This window comes from Panulirus ornatus, chromosome 2 (genome assembly GCF_036320965.1).
Source record: "Panulirus ornatus isolate Po-2019 chromosome 2, ASM3632096v1, whole genome shotgun sequence".
In the NCBI taxonomy this organism is placed as follows: Eukaryota; Metazoa; Arthropoda; class Malacostraca; order Decapoda; family Palinuridae; genus Panulirus; species Panulirus ornatus.
In genome coordinates, this window is record NC_092225.1 from 8,206,810 (window position 1) to 8,229,177 (window position 22,368).

Genomic DNA, 22,368 nt, shown 5'->3' on the forward strand with positions numbered 1-22,368 from the left:
ATGGTCAATAGTAATTACTAACTTAGGGTAAGACGAGAGAGTTCTATTCTCATAGGCCGACCTCCTGTTAAGTTAGATCTTACTGGACAGAAACAAAATGGAACTGCTCAACTTCATATCTTTATTGTCCGATATGTACAGTAAGAATTACAGGAAAGCTGCTTACCAATAACATTAACAAAATAACAACACCAACCATGTACAAAATTTTGCGCAAGTTGAGCATCAATGTCTTGATATTCCTCATTCACAACCTAACCTAACCAATCAAGTTGGACCAATTTTGTTTTACAACGTCTCGGCTGTGGCACAAACAACGGGACAGATGTTGTTGACATAGCAGACAACGATGCAAAAGTAAGGAGCTGCCAACGAGAACTAGGAGATGTAGACTGAAACGAGGGTTCCTGGGGCGCTGAACGTAGTCCGTGAACGTCGAACGTATGTACCTGATGGTGCTGAAGATGGGGGAGACACTGTGGCTCACGAACGGTAAAGGTACCTCAAACGTTCTCCTGAATTACAGCTCCGTCTCAGTCACGTCTTCTGAAAGATCAGGAGGGATTATTTGTCTCTATCGTACATGATGAACATTATGTATAACAATTCCCCCCATCCAACGGTAGCACGGCGCAAGACGGGCTTTGACATGAAGGCACAGCTAACAGCTATGAATTAAATCTGTTTTGTTATTGTAATACACTTTAGGTAAATACAGACTGGTCCACTCACCTTAAATGAATATTGTTGACTATACGGATCATACCACGCCTTCAGTGTTGGTGGAAAGTTCACCCAAACTCTTCTTAAGTTTCTCTCCAACAGGTCCAAAAGCCTCTGTAGCGAACGTAGAGTTTTGTCACACTCTGCGGCACTGCACGCACCATCAGGGAACTAGAACGACACCCGTGTCTATAAACCTCCTTCTTTGTGCAACTTTAACTCTTGCTTAATCACCTGCACATCCTTCTCTACTAATCCAAAAGTTACATGATTTCTGTATCTCGTTTCCTAAATGCAACTGTGGGTGGTGAGTGGCAATTGAAGGTATAATTTCGGGACATGGGGTTCCCTATGTCAATGTGATTTGGAAAAAGCTTGTCCAGTTGAGTGCCAATCGGGAATGCGTGGTTTGATAAAGAATACTTAAATGAGTAGAGCGGGGAAGTAGAGGTGGGGATCATTGGATGTTATTGGAATATATGCTGACTGACAGGCAGGCGAAAGGAGAGATTGTTAGATGTGAAAGTACTTAGAAAGGTACCATATGGAATGTCTGATCATGTCTTGGTAAATGAAAGGGTGGAAGTTTTGGTAGGTTTAAGAAGAAAGATGATGATGTATATGTGAAAAAAGGTGGTAAGAGTGAGTGAGCTTAGAAAAGTGCCCTGTGTGCCAAGATAGAAATAGAGGTTGAGTGAAGAATGGCAGTGATAGTGAAAGAAACCTAGAATGGAAGAAGAGTAGAAGTGTGTGTGGTGGGCGAACGATGGGATGTGGAAGTATGAGAAAGGGCAGTAAGTGGTGGAATGAGAGCGTTAGATCGCCTGTTAAAGAGAAAAGGGAGGTGTAGGAAAGGTATTGGCAGGAGAATGCAAGTGATACGGAGGAGTACAAGGGAAAGCGGCAGGTCAAGATAAAGGTATTAGAGCTGAAAATGAGGGTAACCAAGAAACGGGCTTAGAAACTAATAGAGAACTTTAGAGAGAATAAGAAAATGTTTCGAACGAAAATGAAAAGTCTGTAGAAAACAGAAGAAATGGGGGCGACAGTAAGAGGAACGCGAATGTGGAAGTGGTAACAGGGAGTCAAATGTGAAGAAAAGAGATAACCTTTGTGCAGTCAATAATAAAATTCAAAGGCCTGTTGACAGAACCTGATCTAACAATGGAAAAAGCAGTGGAGTTAGTTATTGCCATAAAACAGCAGAATACAATGCTCAGTAACTGAAGCAGCCACAACAGTCCACTTCAAAAACCACAAGTAGAGAGTTCGCGTGGAATAAAGTTCTACCCAGAGCTCATGTTCTCCAAGGTTTAAACCTGAAGTGCAGCCTTTTTCTCGGGGTTTATTTTGTTTAAGTATATAGCATGTAGGCAGAAATTTTCCCTTCAGGGAGAATATATGCTTTGAATGCTTGCAAGGTAGTCAATAGAATTCCACACACACCTGGCACACTAACTAATGCTGATGACGAGGAATTTACCTCTGCAGCTTCAGTTTATTAAGTTCAAATCACGACGATGATAATTGATGCAAAGCGCATCTTATTCCTTATTGCCTGAGCTAACCAGGTGATGGACCAGAGCCTTTCACCTAGAGGTAGAGGTGAGGCTCAATGGATGTAAGACACTGTTGGACGCAGAAAAATAAGTACCACCTATCCTGAGGAGTGACAAGGATTTTGAAACTTCGTAGATGAAAAGCTTCTTAACAGATCTTAACTCGTTGTTTCCCTACTTATAATGGAATGGGATTTTCAGTTAAGGATGTTGCTGAGGTGGGAGACATAGTGGAGGACCAAGACGCTGTGCACACCACAGGGTGAAGCCCTCTACAGGGAACCACCTGACGAAGGTACCTCCTGTACTAGGTTACCGAGTATGGTAGGCCAACCGGTCAACAACAATGCTATAAGGTCGACGGCATATTGAAAAAAAAAAAAAGCAAACAAACCCGACAATCATATCTAGTTAAAAATTCCAAGAATATAACACACAAGATACAATTACTGTATTACATAAACTTACGTGGAAATATAACAGTACGTATTTATAAAACATGTTATGAAATATAGTCGTCTGTTGCAGTGATGATATCTAATGAACTTCTGGTTAGCCTAGCTGGCTCATGGGCCAGGATGGGTACCTGTAGAAATGTTGGGTTTCGCCGAACGAGTATTCATTTGGTCACTTTATTTCATAGATATAAAGAGATCCCCGGGGATCCACGAGAGTACAACTCGATCCTCGTACAGTAAAAATAGGTAATTATACAACTAGGTAATTAGCTGGGTTCATATATACTATGGTGGTTGAAGAGGGTGAAAGCCATGCGAATATACTGAGTAAATACTCTAATGGTCACAGGGCTCTGTCCTGAGGTCAGAAATCAAGGCAGGTCAGGTACATTGCGTGGGTGGGTTGAGAAAATTACATGGACAATGTAAAGGTTCCCCTCTCCTATTTCTTTATCTGACTCTTGTTCCTTCTTCAACTGAATCTTGATTGTACCTGATAAACACAATGTCAGTATAAATTCCTTGAACCAAAAAGCAACCATTATTAGTATGACATCAGGTAATTTCAACTAATTCCTTTTATTAACACCTTTGTGAGAATTGATTTCTGGCCGATGTGAAGAATTTCAGTTATCTCTGCTCGTGACTCATGGTTAAGAAGAATTTCATTCTTTAGGAATCACGTCATTCCCCTGCCACACATTACACACATTCGAGAAGTGACGGATTCTGGCAGCGAGAACCTTCATAATGGATTTAAGTCATCAGTCAGAGTAGGTCTGTTTGGAACAAACTTTTGAACTTGCTTCAGCCAAGGTGTTTTGCTTGGGGTAGCTAATTGCAACATTCCAATAATTAATTCATAGTATATCTAATATCTATACATACTCTACCCCTCAGCATATCGTGATCTTTTACTGGGTCAATTAGGCCAACTTTATTGATATGTATTGCCTAAAAATAGAATCGTTTACTATGCTACTCAATCGCCGTAACGTAGCTTGCTATATGCCATTGTTTTTGAAATGACGCAGACCATGACCCGAACACATAAAAGCTGAAGCTTTTATACTTATTTTAGTCTAAATCTATCTATGACTTCCTATAACATAAGCCATCCCAAGTGCTCCAGAATCATAGTAATACAACAGTAATGTTGGGGATGAACAGCTTTGCGGGCCCAAGTGTATCAGAATTCACACGTCAGGTCCCTCCAGTACTTGGACCAGACTGACGTGAGAGCACTTTCTGGTGATGTACAGATGAGGGTAAGTGACGATAAGAGTCCGACGCAAGATATCTAAAATAGAACAGGGATCTAAAAGAGGACTAGCGATTATATCAGTACCGGCTTCCCCCAACTACGGTAAATCTTCACGTGTACTCCACAACCATCACCATTGTTTTGTTAGAGAAAAAAAAGAAAGAAGTATGTGATATCTCTCCGAGATTAGGTAAGCGTACACCAAAGGAAAATCAAAAGGTATTAACGTAGCAAATTACTTTAAATGTACAGTATCCATGATGTTGAAACACATATGAAACATCCTCCAATCATGTTTCAAAGTAATAAGAGAGCAGTATTTTAAATGTAGGCTATATATAATGTTGAAACACATATGAAACATCTTTCAGTCATGTTTCAAGGCATTTTTGGCGGATGACTTTGACGTCAATATCACAGGGACGAACGTGACGGTCTGAAGAGACATCTGGTCTGAATACTCAAACGCGGCCACTCGATAGCCAATCACATCTCCAATTAAACAATGAAATACAGCGTGCAGCTGTCGTGTCCCGGCTGGGCGCTGACACCACCACCACCGCGCGGAGTCTTGAACACGTCTGTACACAGTGTATACCCTTCTACCTCAATGCATAACCCTGAATGACCTAGATTCGCTACAGTAAATAGCTTCAAAATAACCCGGACTCAAGAACAGATAAATCTAACACTTCAGTAGCTGACTTAAAGATTTCAGTTCCTTCGGCCGTCTCTTGTGTCTACAACCATTGTTAGGGGTTTTGGTATTCAGGTCATAGTTAGTTCAGGTCAGTGAAGATGTCACTACCCCATATACAGGGGTCACTTCCTATCACTACAGTGAAGACTCTAACGTCACAGTCAACCCGTCCCTCGAGCAAATGGTTGCGAGGTGATCGGTTGCATCACGCCAAAAAAAAAACTTGAGATAACCTAGATGATGAGATTAGGTGTGATCATACCTGGATGATGACGGTAGATGATGATAATGTCTGAAAGACGAGAGCAGGTGTGATAAAGCCTTGCTAATGAGAGTAGGTGTGATAATGCCTGGATGATAAGAACAGGTGGTGACGATGTTAAAATGATTACCCAGAGATATATGAATGAATGTAATGACGGACGACCATAGTTTTGGTCGGATTATGAAGGTGATTTGAAAACAAGCGTTACAAATATGCAGTTGGGTTTACCTTATCAACGATCATCATTATGGTTTTCGACAAAGTCCTGCATGACAGATTATTTTGCTTGATTTCTTTAATGATTTCAAAGCATGATGATGAAGCACTCAATAAAGTACCTCGTCAAAGATTACCAGCTAAATCACGTCACACAGTACTGATGACTCGTTATGAAATTGTTTGACGGGTTGTAAACAAAGATTAGCGAATAACAGTCAAGACTCGGAAGTGATTACAAATAATTGGCGAGCCAAAGGGATCAGTCTTAAGACAGGTCCTCTTTTTCGTACACAAATACACTGATTAACGACTGCGTTGTAAAACATCAAGATTCGCAAAGGACACAAAGCTGGGATATAAAGCGATAAAAAGCTGAGTGTACCCAGTTGCAAGCTGACACGGACAAACCGATAAACAAGGTGACAAATGAAGATCAATATAAGTAAGTACAAAGTTTTAAACACTGGTGGTAAACACGGAAAGAGAAGAGACGGTATGAACTGCGTTGGGATACTAAAGATAAATGAGGAGAAAGACGAGTTCATAATCTCTCCTTACCTAGAAAAAGAGGTGAACTGAACCGATGGTTAAGGCTTTCGATTCTTCATGTCTGTTCAGTTCACTGATGTATCTAATGGTAACAATACTTGAAAAAGAAACAGGGGTAGAACAGAGAACAGTGGCGAGCTACCAAGATAATACTCATACTGAGAAACAAATTCTATGACAGCCGGCTAGACGACATACACTTATTCTCCTTAAAAAGGAGGCAGTTAGGATCTGGAGCTTTGATAATTTCGACTTAAATAGCTATCTTAGCTGGGATTTGGGCGACTCTACTCTTGGTAATGATACACAAACGTTTTGATTCGAGTGAGGCAAAGTAATTTTTCCTCACATACGGTTCAATGGTAAAGAGAAAACAATGCCATTTGCTGCTCTGTGACTTGGCGAGAAAATTATTTGAAAACTACATGGCAATACTGCATAGCACAACCTTCACTGGACACTCAACAAAAAAGAGTATCGTAACCTTTAGGTAAATGGAATTCGAAATGAGCGATGCTTCTCCACATGTTTCGGAATGTTAGGTACGTTTGATAATTTCTGTATATCACTAATTACAAAAACCCATCCTAATGCCATAGTCATCCATTTATAGTGTTGAGATGATATTAGAAAGTCATTTCTTTATTAAAACAAGACAAACAAGTCTAACTCACTAGTCTGGTGATACTTTACGAAGTATTTGCACCGTACTTATAGTTGGAACAGAACTTTGGATGGAAAACTAAGAAGAGAGTTGCCACTCATCGTATATAATAGAGTTATAAAGAAAACGATGAGAAAGTGAAAGAACTGATTCATATCCCAGAAAACCTAAACAAATTTTTGATGAGAAACATTTGAATAGGGAGATGAAAATATATAAATGATCAAGATATCATTATTTTGTTTGAGAGATCATCACACTAACCACTACTAATTTTCCTTTGATTACAGAATTTTAGATATAAATGAACATAAATCTTCAAAAGATACAAATCTAGATGGAAACATGAACAACTGAACAGACTCGAAGTCGTATATGGCTGTCGTGACCATCTTATTCGACAGATGGCTCCTATATAGAATGCAACATCGAAATAATATCAATGATTCATATCAAACTTGATCGAAAGCCTGTCATTAGGCTGAAGTACAACTACAATGTTTTGATTCTGAAATACGAAATTTTGATACTTTGCCAGATTTTCTGAGCATTCTTTCACTGTTTTACAATTTCATCATATTCTAAGTTATATATTCCTCTTCGTTTCTACAAATATATCAGATATCAAAGCATATTTTACAAACAAAACACAAGATTTTCAATATAGCAGACAGCAGTCAATAGGAATAAAAAAGTATCTGGCAATAACACTCTAACTGTACTCAATAACTTTCCTGTCTTGTGTAACGTCGCTGTGAACATGAGAACATCAGTTGTACTAATACATAACCAGATCCAGGAGAGTATATACCAAACCTCTTCATTCTATGTTACAGAACGTAACGTATGGTAAGTATAACGATACTTTCTGTTGACTGTACTTTCTCGAACCTTCCCACAGAGTGCCCGAGCTGTGAGTCAGTAATCTAATGATCAAGAACGGGTATCTTAGAATTTTTCTTACCACTTCAATTCAAACCATTATAAAAGCTTTGAACAAAGTGGGGGACAAAGTTTCCCTATGTTTGTAAAAGATTTCTCCACATAAGTGAAGCAAAGTTTAAGGAAGGAACTTTTGTTAGTCCTTGAGTGAGACAACTGGGAGCAGATAAAGTGTTTGGCAGAATCATGGAACCTTATAAGATTCAGACCTTGGTAGTTTTTCAATATGGCTTGCCACAATATTATTGGCGACTAAAGAGCTGAGAATTTTGCTGAGCTGGTGGAGACTGTAGATCCTACGTATCATGAACTTGGCCCTCATATGTGTCTTACGAATCGTTTACTTCACACCCACTAATGATTCTCTACTGATAACCGAACTGATGTCAGTGATGAACATAATGACAGCTGCCACAGGGATGTTACCTGAATGGGAAAGGAGTAATAATTGAGAAATGAAATTCGAGTATGACAGCTGACTGCTGCTGGATGCTTCAACAAGATGATTCCATCGCCAATTACTAGAGACAGCCCAGAAAAAGCCATATCTATGTACGTTCAGTAAACTTTCCTAAATATCTCGTGCACCTTAGAATATCTCGACCAACTGGGTGATGAATGCAAAATGATATAGAAAATCGGATTTTTTTTGTTAATCTAATTGTAATATGCTACGTCTCTATCACTAAACGTGTTAAAGCAAAACTAAGGGGGAATCGTACCCGGGATTCTCAGAATCATAAAAGAAAGTAACACCTACTACCATCCAAGACGAAAATAAAACTTAAAACATTTGACTATTGAAACGGGAGAAAATATTATTTGCAAAATCTTAAACCCATTTAAGTTCCAGGTTAAGCCTCATTACAAAGGGGCATAACTCAGGCAAAATCCAAATCAGAGTTATGGATCCCACGTCATTCAATTTTTTTTTTTTTTATGTTGGGAAACATATGTATAAAGTTTAATGAATATCTGATATTGTGGTGTCGAACTGTGGCTCCACGATCGACGGGTAGACAACGACCACGATCCCCAAGTGTCTGTATAGCTTCCCTTCAGGCAACACAAACATCATGTTTCTCCTGAATTCAGTCTGGATGTTGACCGCACTCCTTACTACCTACTTGCTCTGTGTAAGGAGGGACGCTTACTCTCGTGGAACCCCACAATGTCCAGATGATGGCAACAGATGTGATAACGCCTGGATGATGAAAGCAGATATGACAAAGACGTATGATGAGAGTACAGATGGTAATCGCTGGATGGTGTGGTAACACCCTGATGATGATAGATGTGAGAATGCCTGGATGATGAGGGTAATAGGTATGATAATGCATGGATAATGAAAACAGGTGTGATGATGCCTGGACGATGAGAGAAGGTAACATTAATGCTCAGAAGACGAGAGCAGGTGTGATAAAACCTGGCTAATGAGAGTAGGTGTAATAATGCCTGGATGATAAGAACAGGTGGTGAAGATGTAAGAATGATGACAGCTCGTGACAACACTGCTTGGATGATGAGAAGCAAGTGGTGGTAGTCAGTCGTCAGTATTAGACTCATAATGAAATAAGTCAAGTACGAGGCAGAATGGCCATTGAGGTTTGGTTCAGCATAGAGTCCGGGAATACACGTACCCGATCAACAGTTGCTCACGGATCACTGATGGTCAAAGATTTTATAGAATTTATAGAGTTTAAGGACGAAGGACAATCTGCCATTAGGATATATGTTAAGTAGAAAAGAAATAAAGTGAACTCGATGCATATGTGGTTCTGAGGCAAGACAAAGACTGCGTTCGTGGACGGGTATAACTGAGTATTCTCCTTATTTTTCAGCAGTTCCTGAGGCATTTTTTTTGTTTTACCTCAGGGGTGACGATAATGAGGGTATTATACTGTATCATTACGGAAGTGTCACCTATGGCAGTCGTTTACGAGGCCTCGAGAAGGGGGATGGGGTGCCTGCTGGCCGAGCTCAGCTTGTATCAGCAGTTTGCATTTTAAGAAGGCAATCCTTGTGTTGTTATCAGCGTGGCCAGCTGGGCACTACCTACACACACACACACACACACACACACACACCCGCTCCACCTCGGTGCTCTGGCCGAGGGCGGAGCTGCACACGTACACCACACACACCTGCGGTAAATTAAATGTAGTACGTAAAAATTGTAAAAGACAAACGATGATATGTAAAATTTGGACACTATGACTGTAAAGTCTTCCTTTCGTACAGTGTCACACTGCTCTTTAGAAATACTGTACTTAATTACACACACACACACACACACACACACCACATACACATTGTCTTTAAACCACTTATACGTCGACTATGAATAATTTTCTTTACATACAAGGCTTAACATCGAAACCTGCGCACGATTTAAGGGAAAAACAATATCAATTAAATGATACTGAATATTGGAAGGAGACATGATTTTCAAACTATGCAAGCGCTTGCGCATGCGCATTCATTATGATTAACCGCCATGGCTGTATGACAACAATAAACTGAACACTTGCACTCACTTTACATTAATATTAAAAAAAAAAAGTCGTCTCTGCTCTGATTACTGTTTCACATTTTCTTGTCATCGTGAAACCTTCCCATCTTCTTGGGTTAAACAACAACAAAAAAACACCGGTTACCCCACACCCTATCGTATTGTTTTATTCAGTCACTGATGCCAACCCTTCCAAGTTGTCCACTCATTTCTCTCAACCCTTTCCGAGTTATCCATATTCTGCTGCCAACCCTTTGGAGTCATCAAACGCAGGACAGCCAACCCTTCGGAGTTATTAACCCACCTCTCAACCCTACAGAGTTTTTTTTTAATAACTTCTACAAACCCTTACGAGGTGTCATTCTGCTCTTCGCTTTCTGAATCCAATGCTAGAGAGAAATTTCGAAATACCCATTCCACTGCAGTAAACCTTCTTAAACTATGCAAGCCCACTGCTGCTTACCTTTTGTGTTGTCATTCCTGTTTTCGATATCTTCACAGAGTCTATCCACTGTTGTCAGCCATTCCGAACTCACTCTCCACTTCTGCCAATGCTTTAAGCTGTCCATATACACTTGACCCGAAACTATTGCGAGAAAAATTCCCATAGCTGTACAATTTAATATTTCATGATTCTTCTCTAATACACATTTGAAACTTTCAGAGTGGAAAGTATGAACGAGAACGGCTTACGGTGAATAGGCGAGTCACAGCAAATTTTCATATAGTGCCTTCCTCCATCACCTCCATGGCTTGTTCGTATCATATGAAAAGTTTTTTATTTATAACATTTATTTATAACTTTCATTTTCCGACAAGTCTATAACTTCTCATCACTTCTCTGTCTTGGAATGCATTAGCACTAGAGTTTATCACACGCTAGTTCCAGTAGCAAGGTCAGACGTGTGAACTGGTACCGCTGCTCAGCGGAATAAAGATAACAACAGGTCATAAAAGGCCCTTTAACAATCGAAATTCTTTCACAATTTTAGTGTTTAAAAGCAACTTATTTAGCTCAGGTTGGCTTGTATCCCTCATACAAAGATCACGATATTTCCTTATTAGTTTCCATCAATATAAAAAAATGTCTGGAGCCTCCACGAGCGTAAACACAAGATTCTAGGTACGCATACATAAACCTGAACGATATCATTCAGTTGATATGCTTATGTGCGAGAAAATATATGTACGTTAAACGTCAAAACAAACATTGTAAAAGACGAACGATGACATGTAAGAAACTGGGCATCATGCCTTTTTCTCATACAGTACATACTGCTCTTAAGAAATATTGTACTTAATTACACACTCACACGCACATACACATCGTCTTTAAACCATATATACACGTCGACTTTAAAATATTTTCTTCTTTATGTTTAAAGTTTAGCATCGAAACTTGCGCACGATTTTAGGGAGAAAAATATCTATCAAATGAAACTGAACATCGGAAGGATACGTGATTTTGAAACTGCGAATTCGCATTCATAACTAACCACCAATATGACTACAACAAACTGAACATATAGATTATATCTATATCAAAGAAAAAATAATGTCTATGCTCTTATTGTTTTTTCACATTTTCTTGCCATCGTGAATCATTCCCATTTTCTTATATTAAACAACAAAACACCAATTACCCTACTCTGTACCGTATTGTTTTATTTAGCCAATAAAATGTACCCTTCTAAGTTGCCAGCTCATGTCTGCCAACCCTTCCCAGGTATCCATATGCTGCTGCCAACCCTTCGGAGTTATCAAACCCACTGCTGCTGACCCTTTACAGTTATCAAATCCACGTCAGCCAACCCGTACAAGTAATCAAACTTACGGCAGCCCACCCTTCAGGGATGTTAATCCACCTCTCTCAACCCTACAGAGTTTTGTAATAACTTCTACAAACCCTTCCGACAGTGTCATTGTACTCACTGTTTGCGTTCTCAGCCCACTGCTAGAGAAAACTTTCGAAATACCCATTCCTTCTGCAGTAAACCTTTAAAGAATATGGAAACCTACTACTGCTAACCTTTCGAGCTGTAATTCCATTGTATTCAATCCTTTCACAGCGTCTATCCACTGTTGTCAACCCTTCCGAACTCTCTCTCCACTACTACCATTGCTTTAAGTTGTCCATATACACTTGTCCCGAAAGTATTGCAAGAAAGCTTCTCTCAACTGTAATGCAACGATTTAATTTTTCATGATTGTTTTCTAATGCATATTTGAAGCTTTCAGGGTAAAAAGTATGAACGAGAATGGCTTAAGGTGAATAAGAGAGTCAACAAATTTTCATACAGTATCTTCCTCCGTCACCTTCTCCATGACTTTTTTGTATCATAATATGAAAAGTTTTCCTGCTTATAACTTTCACTCCTTAAGACTGATGACAAACATTTTCCCCACAGGTATTTAATATCTCATCACTTCGCTGTCTTGCAACGTATGAGCACAACAGTTTATCAGCATGAACGCTCATAATCTATCAGACGGTAGCTCTAATTTAGGGCACGTCTCCTATATCTTACCAGTAGAAAGTCAGAGGACTGAGGTGTGAATCTGTACCGCTGCTTAGCGGGAAAAGACAACAGTTCATAACCGGACGTTTTACAATCGAAGTTCTCCTTTCACAAGCTCACCTGCTTAAAAGTAACTTATCTATCTCGGATTGGCTTGCATCTGTCATGCAAAGATCTCGAAATTTCCTTATTGGTTTCCATCTATATAAACAAATGACTGGAACCTCAACGAGCGTAAACACAAGATTTGAAGTACGCATATATACACCTAAACGATGTCACTCAGCTAATATGTTGATGAGCGAAAAAATATGTAAGAAAACAGTAAAAGAACATTGTACAAGATAAACGATGACGTAAAAGATTGGACACCATGCCTGTAAAATCTTCCTCTCGCACAGTACATACTGATCTTTAGAAATACTGTACTTAATTACACACAAATACAAATAGTCTTTAAACGTTATATACGTTGACTATGAATAATTTCTTCTTTATGGATAAAGTTTAACATCGAAACTTACGAATTTATGGAAAAACAATATCAATTGAATGATGCTGAATATTGGAAGGACCCATTATTTTCAAACTGCACATGCGCTTGAGCATGGTATTGACAATAACTAACCGCTCTGACTGTAAGACGACTGCAAACTGAACATTTAAATTTGCTTTACAACAATATTAATGAAAAAAATCATGTTTATGCTCATTTCTTTTTCACGTTTTTTTTTCATCATTGTGAATCATGCCCATTCTCTTGGGTTAAATAACAAAAATACCAATTACCCCTCACCTTAACGCAGTATTTTATTCAATCGCTGATGCCAACCCTTCCAAGTTGTCCACTCGCTTCTGCCACCCATTCCGAGTTATCAATATGCTGCTGCCAACCCTTCGGAGTTATCAAACCCAATGCTGCTAACCCTTCGGAGTAATCAAATATACGGCAGCCAGCCCTTCGAGGTTGTTAACCCACCTCCGTCAACCCTACAGAGTTTTTTCGCATACCCTTCCGAGGTGTCATTCTACCCATTTTTCTTCGCGTTCTGAACCCACAGCTAGAGAAAACTTCCGAAATACCTATTCCACTCTAGTAACTTCTTCAAAACTATGGAATCCTAATGCTGCTTTCCTTACGAGCAGTCCGCTTATCTTATGTGCAGTCCATCCACTGTTTTCAATATTTCCACGGCGTCTATTTACTGTCGCCAATCCTTCCGAGCTCTCTCTTTGCTGCTACCATCAGTTTCAGTTGTCAACATACACTTGCCCCGAAACTATTGCGAGAAAGCTTAACTGTACTGCAATGACATAATTTTCCATGATCTTTTTTCAAATATACATTTGAAGCTTTCAGAGTAGAAAGCATGAACGAAAACGGCTTAAGGTGAGTAAGCAAGCCACAACAAGGCTTCATACAGTGTCTTCCTCCGTCACCTTCTCCATGACTTTTTCTTATCATTATGTGAAAAGTTTTTCTGTTCATAACATTCACTCCTTAAGACAAATGACCAACATTTTCCCACAAGACAATAACTCCTCATCACTTCGTTGTCTACAATGTTAATGCATTAGCACTCGAGTTTATGAGCATGAATGCTCGTAATCACTCTCACAGACTAGCTCTAATTTAGTGCGTCTCCTGCCTCTTGCTAGAAGCAAGGTCAGGGAAGGACTGACATGTGAACTTGCACCTCTGCTTAGCGGGAAATGATAACAACAGGTCATAACCGGACGTTTGACAATGGAACTTAACCTTTCGCAAAATTACTGTTTAAACGTAAACTTATTTAGCTCGGGTTGGCTTTTATCTGTCATACCAAGATCACAATATTTCTGTATTGGTTTCCATCTACTCAAACAGATGTCTGGAGTCTTCATGAACGTAAACACAAGATTTTAAGTAAGCATACATACACCTGAACGATGTCACTCAGCTGATACGCTAATGTGCGAAACAAAACAAATACGAAAACATTAAAACGAACGTTGTAAAAGGCAAACGATTACGTAAAGAATTGGACATCATACATGTAAAATCTTCGTCACGTACAGTACGTACTGCTCTTTAGAAACACTGTACTTGATTACACAATGACATACACATTGACTTTAAACCATATATACGTCGACTATGAATGATTTTCTTCTTTCTGTACAAAATTTAACATCGAAACTTACGCACGAGTTTATGGAAAAACAATATAAATCAAATGAAACTGAATATTGGAAGGAAACATTACTTTCAAACTGCGCAAGCGCATGCGCATTTATAATACCCTGCCGCAATTGTTATATGACGACAGTAAACTGAACATTTTAATTCACTTTATATGAATACTAAAGAAAAATCATGTCTATGCCCTTATTACTTTTTCACATTTTCTTATCATCGTGAATCATGCCCATTCTCTTGGGTTTAACAACAAAAATACCAATTACCCCACACGCTATCGTAACACTTTATTCAGTCCAGGTGCCAACCCATCCAAGTTATCCACTTATTTCAGAAGATCCATCCGAGTTATCTATATGCTGCTGCTAACCCTTCGGAGTCATTAAACCCACTACTACTAACTCCTCGGAGTTATCAAAGTCACGGCAGCCAACCCTTCTGAGTAATGAAACCTAAGGCAGTCGTTAGCCTACCTACCTCTCTCAAACCTACAGAGTATTTCAATAACTACTGCATACCCTTCCCAGGTGTCATTCTACTCATTCTTTTCGCGTTCTGAACCCACTGCTAGAGAAAACTTCCGAAATACCCATTCCATTGTAGTATCCCTTTCAAAACTGTGCAATCCCAATGTTGCTTACCTTCACAGCTGTCCTTCCACTGTTTCCAATCTTTCCATAGTGTCAATGCACAGGAAAAAGCGTGAACAGAAACTGCTTCAAGAAAAGAAGTGAATCACAACCAAGCTTCATAGAGTGCCTTCCTCCGTCACCTTCTCCATGTCCTGTTCGTATCATACTATGAAACGTTTTTCATTTCGCTGTCTTTTAACGCATTAGCACTAGAGTTTATCTGCATGAATGCTCGTAACCTATCACACACTAGCTCTAACTTAATGCACGTCTCCTGCCTCTTTCCAGAAGCAAGGTCAGAGAAAGACTGAGGTGTGAACTGTACAGCTGCGTAGCGGGAAAAGATACCAACAAATCATAACCGGCTGTTTGACAATCGACCTTCTCCTTTCACTCGCTTACTGTTTAAAAGTAAACTTATTTAGCTTAAGATGGCTAGTTTCTGTCAAACCAAGATTATAATATTTGCTTATTTGTTTCCATCTACATGAACAAATGTCTGAAGCCCCTGCGAACGTAGACACAATATTTTATGTACTCAGCTGATATGCTTATGTGAGAATAAATGTATACGTAAACATTAAAACGAACATTGTAAAAGACAAACGATGACATGGAATACATTGGAAACTATACCTGGAAAACTTTCTGTCGAACAGTACATCCTGCTCTTTTGAAATACTGTATCTAATTACATATACATTGTCTTTAAACCATTTATACGTCGACTATGAATATTTTTTTTCTTTGTATAAAGTTTTACATCGAAACTTGCGCAGGAGTTTATATGAAAAACAATATAATATACATGATACTGAATATTAGGAAACGATTTTCAAACAGCGCAAGCGCTTGCGCATGCGCATTCACAAAAACTAGCCGCCCTGACAATATGACGACGGCAAATTGAACATTGTTTATGCTGCTTCTATTGTTTCACATTTTCTTATCATTGTGAATCATACCTATTTTCTTTTTGGTTAAACAACAGAAATATCAGTTACCCCACTTCCTATCATAAAGGTATATTCAGTCACTAATGCCAACCCTTCCAAGTAATCCACTCATTTCTGCCAACCCTTCGGAGTTATCAAACCCAATGCTGCTAACACTTCGGAGTTATGAAAGCCACGCCATCAACCCTTCGGAGTAATCAAATCTACGGCAGCCAGCTCTTTGGGGTTGTTAACCCACTTCCCTTAACCCTACAGAGTTTTTTGATAACTACTGCATACCCTTCCGAGGTGTCATTCTAATTTTTTTTCGCGTTCTGAACCCACTGCTGGAGAAAACTCCCGTAATACCCATTCCACTGTAGTAACTCTTTCAAAACTATGCAACCCCAATGCTTCTTACCTTACGAGCAGTCCTTCCACTGTTTCCAATCTTTCCACAGTGTTTATCCATCGTTGTCAACTCCTCCGAATTCTCTCTCCACTGCTGCCATCGGTTTCACTTGCCCCGAAACTATTGGGAGAAAGCTTCTCTTAACCGTAGTACAATGACATAATTTCTTATGATTTTTTCTAATATTTATTTGAAGCTTTCAGAGTAGAAAGCATGAACGAAAACGGCTTAGTGAGTCACAACAAAGCTTCATATAGTGCCTTCCTCCGTCACCTTCTCCACGACTTCGTACCATCATATGAAAAGTTTTTCCCCTGATAAGTTTCACTACTTAAGACAAATGATGAACATGTATCACAAGTATATAACTTATCACTTTACTGTGTTGTAATGCATTAGCACTAGAGTTTATCAGCATGCATGCTCATAATCTATCAGACGGTAGCTCTAATCTAGTGCAAGTCTCCTGCATCTTGCCTGTGACAAGGTCAGAGAAGGACTGAGGTGTGACCTTGTACCGCTGCTTAGCGGGAAAAGATAACAGGTCATAACCGGCCGTTTCACAATCGAACTTTTCCTTTCGAAGCTTACTGTTGAAGAGTAACTTATTTAACGTGGGTTGGCTTGTATCTGTCATACAAAGATCACAATATTTCCTTATTGGCTTCCATCTATATAGACAAATGTCTGGAGCCTCTACGAACGTAAACACAAGATTTGAAATTCGTGTATATACACCTGAACGATGTCAATCAGCTAATATGCTTATATGCGAAAAAAAAATCTGTACCTACACACCAACAAAAAGACAATCCTTACAGTCTTGTGTTAACGAAGTGAAGTGACGGATGAACAATTTTGCTAAACGCACTAAGTGGGTCTTGTCTCACAAGGACAGCCCTGATTTTCTTACATATGTTTCTCTGCGTAAAACAAAAGTATACAATGCATATTCATTTCTTATTTCGAGAGCAGCTACGATACAGAGCAGCTACCATAACACGAGTCTTATTGGCCATTTGAAACCTACTGAACATATCCGTAAATGTAATGAATTTGTTGGGTCTACATTCCTTTCTGTGCTAGATATTCTTGTGAAATTACACTCCATGAGCAGAGAACCCCACTCGATCAAGTTATGATATATAATTATCTATTGTCCGAACCTCATGAACGCTTTCTCTATGTGACTGATAACAAATTAATAATGTTACCATAATTGTTGTACCAAGCTAATACGCTTAATAGCATCCACACATACTGTTCGTAACAATAAAGGATTGCAGAATGCATTCATGTTCAACACAGTAACTATCATCAAAGTTCATTTATGTGCCGCTGGAGTGCCACATGTATCTACATCTTCAGTATGTACGTAACGAATCCGTAATGTGTTCGTGTAATCTATAATGAATTGTGAGAAAAACTGAAAACACAAAATAACTCCCATACATAGTAATAGACTTTGAAATCATAAGACGTCATTGAACAGATAATACTGTATTTGTAAACAATCATTTGTAGCAAGTGCATCTTCAATATGTATTGTAACCACACCTGCAATGTTTCAGTTGAACCCATCGACAGCTGCGTGAGGAGACGATTCCACTTTCTCTACAGGATATACGCTGAGTCCTGACGGGTTTGGCTAAGAAATCTCAAGAAGTGGGAGTGGTGATATCTAGTGATGAAAATAAAGCAATGTCCAGTAGGAAAAAGATGCAACGAGTAATGCTAACGGTTGGTGATTATGAAACAGAATGGGTAAAGAGATTTAGGCATTTTGGTTTAGTACAAAACAAATAAACGGACAATGAGTGATGAGGTGAAGCACCGTAAAGGCGGAGTCAGGGAAACACTGATTCTGTTAGTTATGAGGAACGTACATTCTGTAGGCACTGAATCATTAGTTGGCTACGGTTGTGTAGGACTCACTACAGCTACGAAAACCTTGGGAGAATATAATGTTGAAACTGAGGTACTGGGGAATATGACCAGGCAAAGAAATGTAATATTACGATGTACAATCCTTAGTGGTTAGAAGTTTGATACTGCTGTTATGATGGATTGATTATTAAACTGAAAATTGGCAGATCCTGGGGAATATGGATCATGGTTGTTGTGTGCCTGAATAAGAAATGTGGTACTGAGAGAGAGGTAGCCAGACTTATTGAATGTGATGACAAAAGTAGTGTCACTGATCTAAACTCTAATTGTGTAATATCATAAAGTAGGAGAGTGAATGTTGACCGTGAGCAGGTAAAGGCTCTTGCACTAGTGAAGATTCATACAATTAAGGAAGGTGATGATTATGTTTGAGAAGCTGATGAAGGTGTCCAAAGTGATAGGAACAGAATGAGATTTGTGACGAGATGAAATGGATCTTGGAATAATAAATGTGGCAGGCTAAATGATGGAGTCTCCACAACACAGGCAGAACTAATTGCTAATAATTGCCTCCTATAAGATGAATAAGAGAGGAACTCTGAAAACAATACATTGAAAATGAATGACGCTAAATTTGCTCTTGAGAAACTGAAATGAGAAAACTTTCTTAATGAAAATGTGATTACGAAATAAATCAGATGTAGTGTTAGGAATTTAGAGAATAGGGAAACGATATCTTACGTTTCTTTAAGTACCTGCACATTTTGGTACTTATGCCCAGGATAAATTAGGAGGGATACTCCTATACCTAAAAATATAGGACAATTGAAAAACGCTGTCATAAGAAATTAAGAGCTAATAGAAAAAGAAGGTATTAATGAAAACATGCGTAAAATAAAGTGGCATGATGAAATATTTGGAGGTGTAGGACAACATATACAGGGAATATATAGGTTTAAGGTTATCATTGTGACACTATGACTAAGATACAAAAGTAGATGGAGAAAATGGAATGACATGAACACGATGATAAATGATATAAGACGTATTTTGAGGTGGAAAAGGGTGCACGAACGTTCTATCAAAAGATAAATGATACTGTCTTACTTTAGAATACGAGGAGACATACAAGATAATGCTATAAGATTGATAGAACGGACTAACGAGGGTTATAGATTTTGGAAATAATGTAAACATACATTTATGAAGTGATGCCTGCGGGTTTCAAGCCAGCTAAAACCTGGCACTGTATTGTGGATGGTCTTCAGTTTCTCTGGAGAATAAATCTCTTGGAAACTGAATAGCAACTTGATTACAAATATTTCATGCCCTCAGATGTGAATAACATGCGACACACGCGATCGAACACATGGACAGAGAAGTATAAAGCAATAAGCCCTCCCTCCGCTTCTTTCCTAGTAGTGGTATAGTGACCGTCAAACGTAATGTAGAAACTACTTAGGAACATTGAAAACTTCAGCTCACAGCATGATCACCTGTCATGTGTGGGCTACAGGATTATAATTGGGATTAACAGAGACCACTTGCAGGCGACCACGTAACCGGCAGCCCCCAGCAGTATGCAGATATTACCAGGTGCTGCAGCAGCTCCCATACAGGATGTATCAACAACGCTACAAAGACGATGGCTGGTGCCTCCTCCAGGATAAAATGGATCTTCTTGCAGGCCAGTAGAAGCAATACCACAAGACGATCAAGAAACAGGAAACCTTTCTCAGACTCCTACTGTGTATGATATAGCAACAGGTATAGACATCCACATAACTGGCTCAATTTACAGAAATACAAGATGTCTTTCTCAAGCAAAGACCCATCCTTGTGAGAGCACAATCTGAACAGCTCTTTCCAGCCACTCAACGGCCAAGAACCAGCACCTGCAAGCAACACCATAAACACTGGAATCACCCTAACGCATTAGGTCCTACGTAAACTCCAACAGAAACTTAAAAAGACGAGATTACATGACTTTATCCCACCTATGATAGAGGTGAAAGACTGGTTATCATACACGAACGCACTTGCTACTCTACTCGCCCCAACCCTCCCCAAAGGCCACTTGGGAATAACCCATGCACTCAGTAACCTCTCATCACTACTAGGACGCAAAAACAGCAAAGCCATCTAGGACCTCTTTCCCACAAACATAGTGGATTTTGAAGATCTTACAGAAATGCCGGCCAGGCTTCACGAGTGAAGACTTCGACTTAACCCAGACAGACACAGTAAATGTTGCAATAGCTCTCAACATGGATGGGAAACAAGGTGTGCAAGTTGTGGCCAGGATAATCATCAGCACAAAAATGATTCCCAAAACTTGCCAAGAACGAGTGGACTCTGGTCGTTGGTGTAATGATGAAGTACACCATTACTTTTACTGCTCTCTTTGGAAGTGATAAAAATTAAACTAACTCATACTACCGGACCATTTTTGTACTTTACTGCTTAACTACTTTGCCCTTTGACTTTAATACTGTAGACGGCTGCAGACTCCTCTAACTTGCATTCTCGACTAACCTATACATAAACTGGATCCCAGGCAATGTCAGTGGGTGATATGCACGTCCATTACAAAGCTCAATTTACATCTACAGTATATAAAAAATGTAAATTACCTCCTTAGGTTATATCATATCAAAAGTAAAAACTATCACTTTTTTCATTCTCGTGGTCAACGAGTGAAGGAAAATGGATATGTCTTTCCCTGGCGTTAGTTAAGAGCCAAAACACCGGCACCATCAGTAATGGAGTTACCCTCACACACCAGGTGCAACATACACTCCAAGAGAAGCAGACGTAACACTCTGAAAGACGACGGTACACATGGACTCCCTGATGCGTCTATGCCCTATATTAATCGCCTTAAATTCTAGTAAAGACAAATTGAAAGAATTAGGCCGATGGGTCGAACGTGTTGCCACTCAGCACCAGTCTGCTGAGAGCAATATCACAATTCATCATTGTCGAAAATATATAAATGCCAAACGTCACACGGATTTATACCTGAAAGGGAATCAGTTCCTTTGACACTAGAAGAGACGACAAAGTCAATCACGTTCCGTAAGTAGCAGGTGCTCAATAAAGCTACGTTTTTTCATTGACTGTCACTGTCCAGGTTTCAAGCCCTAAACAAAATATACTGATTGAATAAGAGTCACATGTACCTTCATGCCGAGGATCTGGTCAACAAGCTCAATGTTTTGAAACAGCGGACACGGTCATCAGTCTAGCGGTGTCTGAATTCTCAAACACCACAGAATTCGAGGGGTATAAGATGGTAAGTCTCACGGTCTGTCTAGGGAACGAGGCACAGGAGCGTACAACCATCATCCTTGGCCGTCTACATGATGATATTATCTCCCTCACACTTACGGAGGCCAGTGAGCAACCAGAACCAGCAAATGTTCCATGGGTTGATAGGCGACTTAATTCATGAGCTGACGGTATAGTCATGGTGGAGACCACTGCAGATACTTTACCACTACACCACTGGAGAAAATACTAAGTTATGGCGCAAAGCAAAAGGTCAATTGTTTACCTTCCAGACAGCCGCTGCGGCAACCATTTGTGCCGAGACAAAAGTCATTTGGGTGGTAATGCGGCGAACGAACCTGTGCACTGACCTTCTGGAACCTGGTAAACATTGGCAGTGAAACCTTTACCCAATGACAACTTTCACCGACCAGACTTACCTAGACGCTGAAAATTGAAGATAGCCAAGTACTGCGTTGGAGTACGTAGGAAGGTAAAGCGTCTCACTGCACTGAAGAAATGGTCTTAGGTCAGATAAAAACCTTGACCAAAACACTGAAATAAAAAGAAAGGGTGAGGATTTGTGGTTCCTTCGTAAGGTGAGCCAAAACTGATCAGAAAAAATCGATGAGAGGATAATATATGCTTTCCCAAATGATGTTTGCCACTATCTTGCACA

At 39.5% G+C, this 22,368-nt stretch overlaps 1 long non-coding RNA gene across 1 annotated transcript; it reads right to left on the minus strand.

Annotated features, from left to right (window-relative positions):
• Nucleotides 1–112: 112 nt before the first annotated feature.
• Nucleotides 113–15,503, minus strand: LOC139753377 (uncharacterized). The gene is made up of 3 exons (XR_011713699.1): nucleotides 15,195–15,503; nucleotides 733–894; nucleotides 113–546 (listed from the first exon to the last, which is right to left on the minus strand). It is a non-coding gene; the product is annotated as an uncharacterized lncRNA (long non-coding RNA).
• Nucleotides 15,504–22,368: the final 6,865 nt, after the last annotated feature.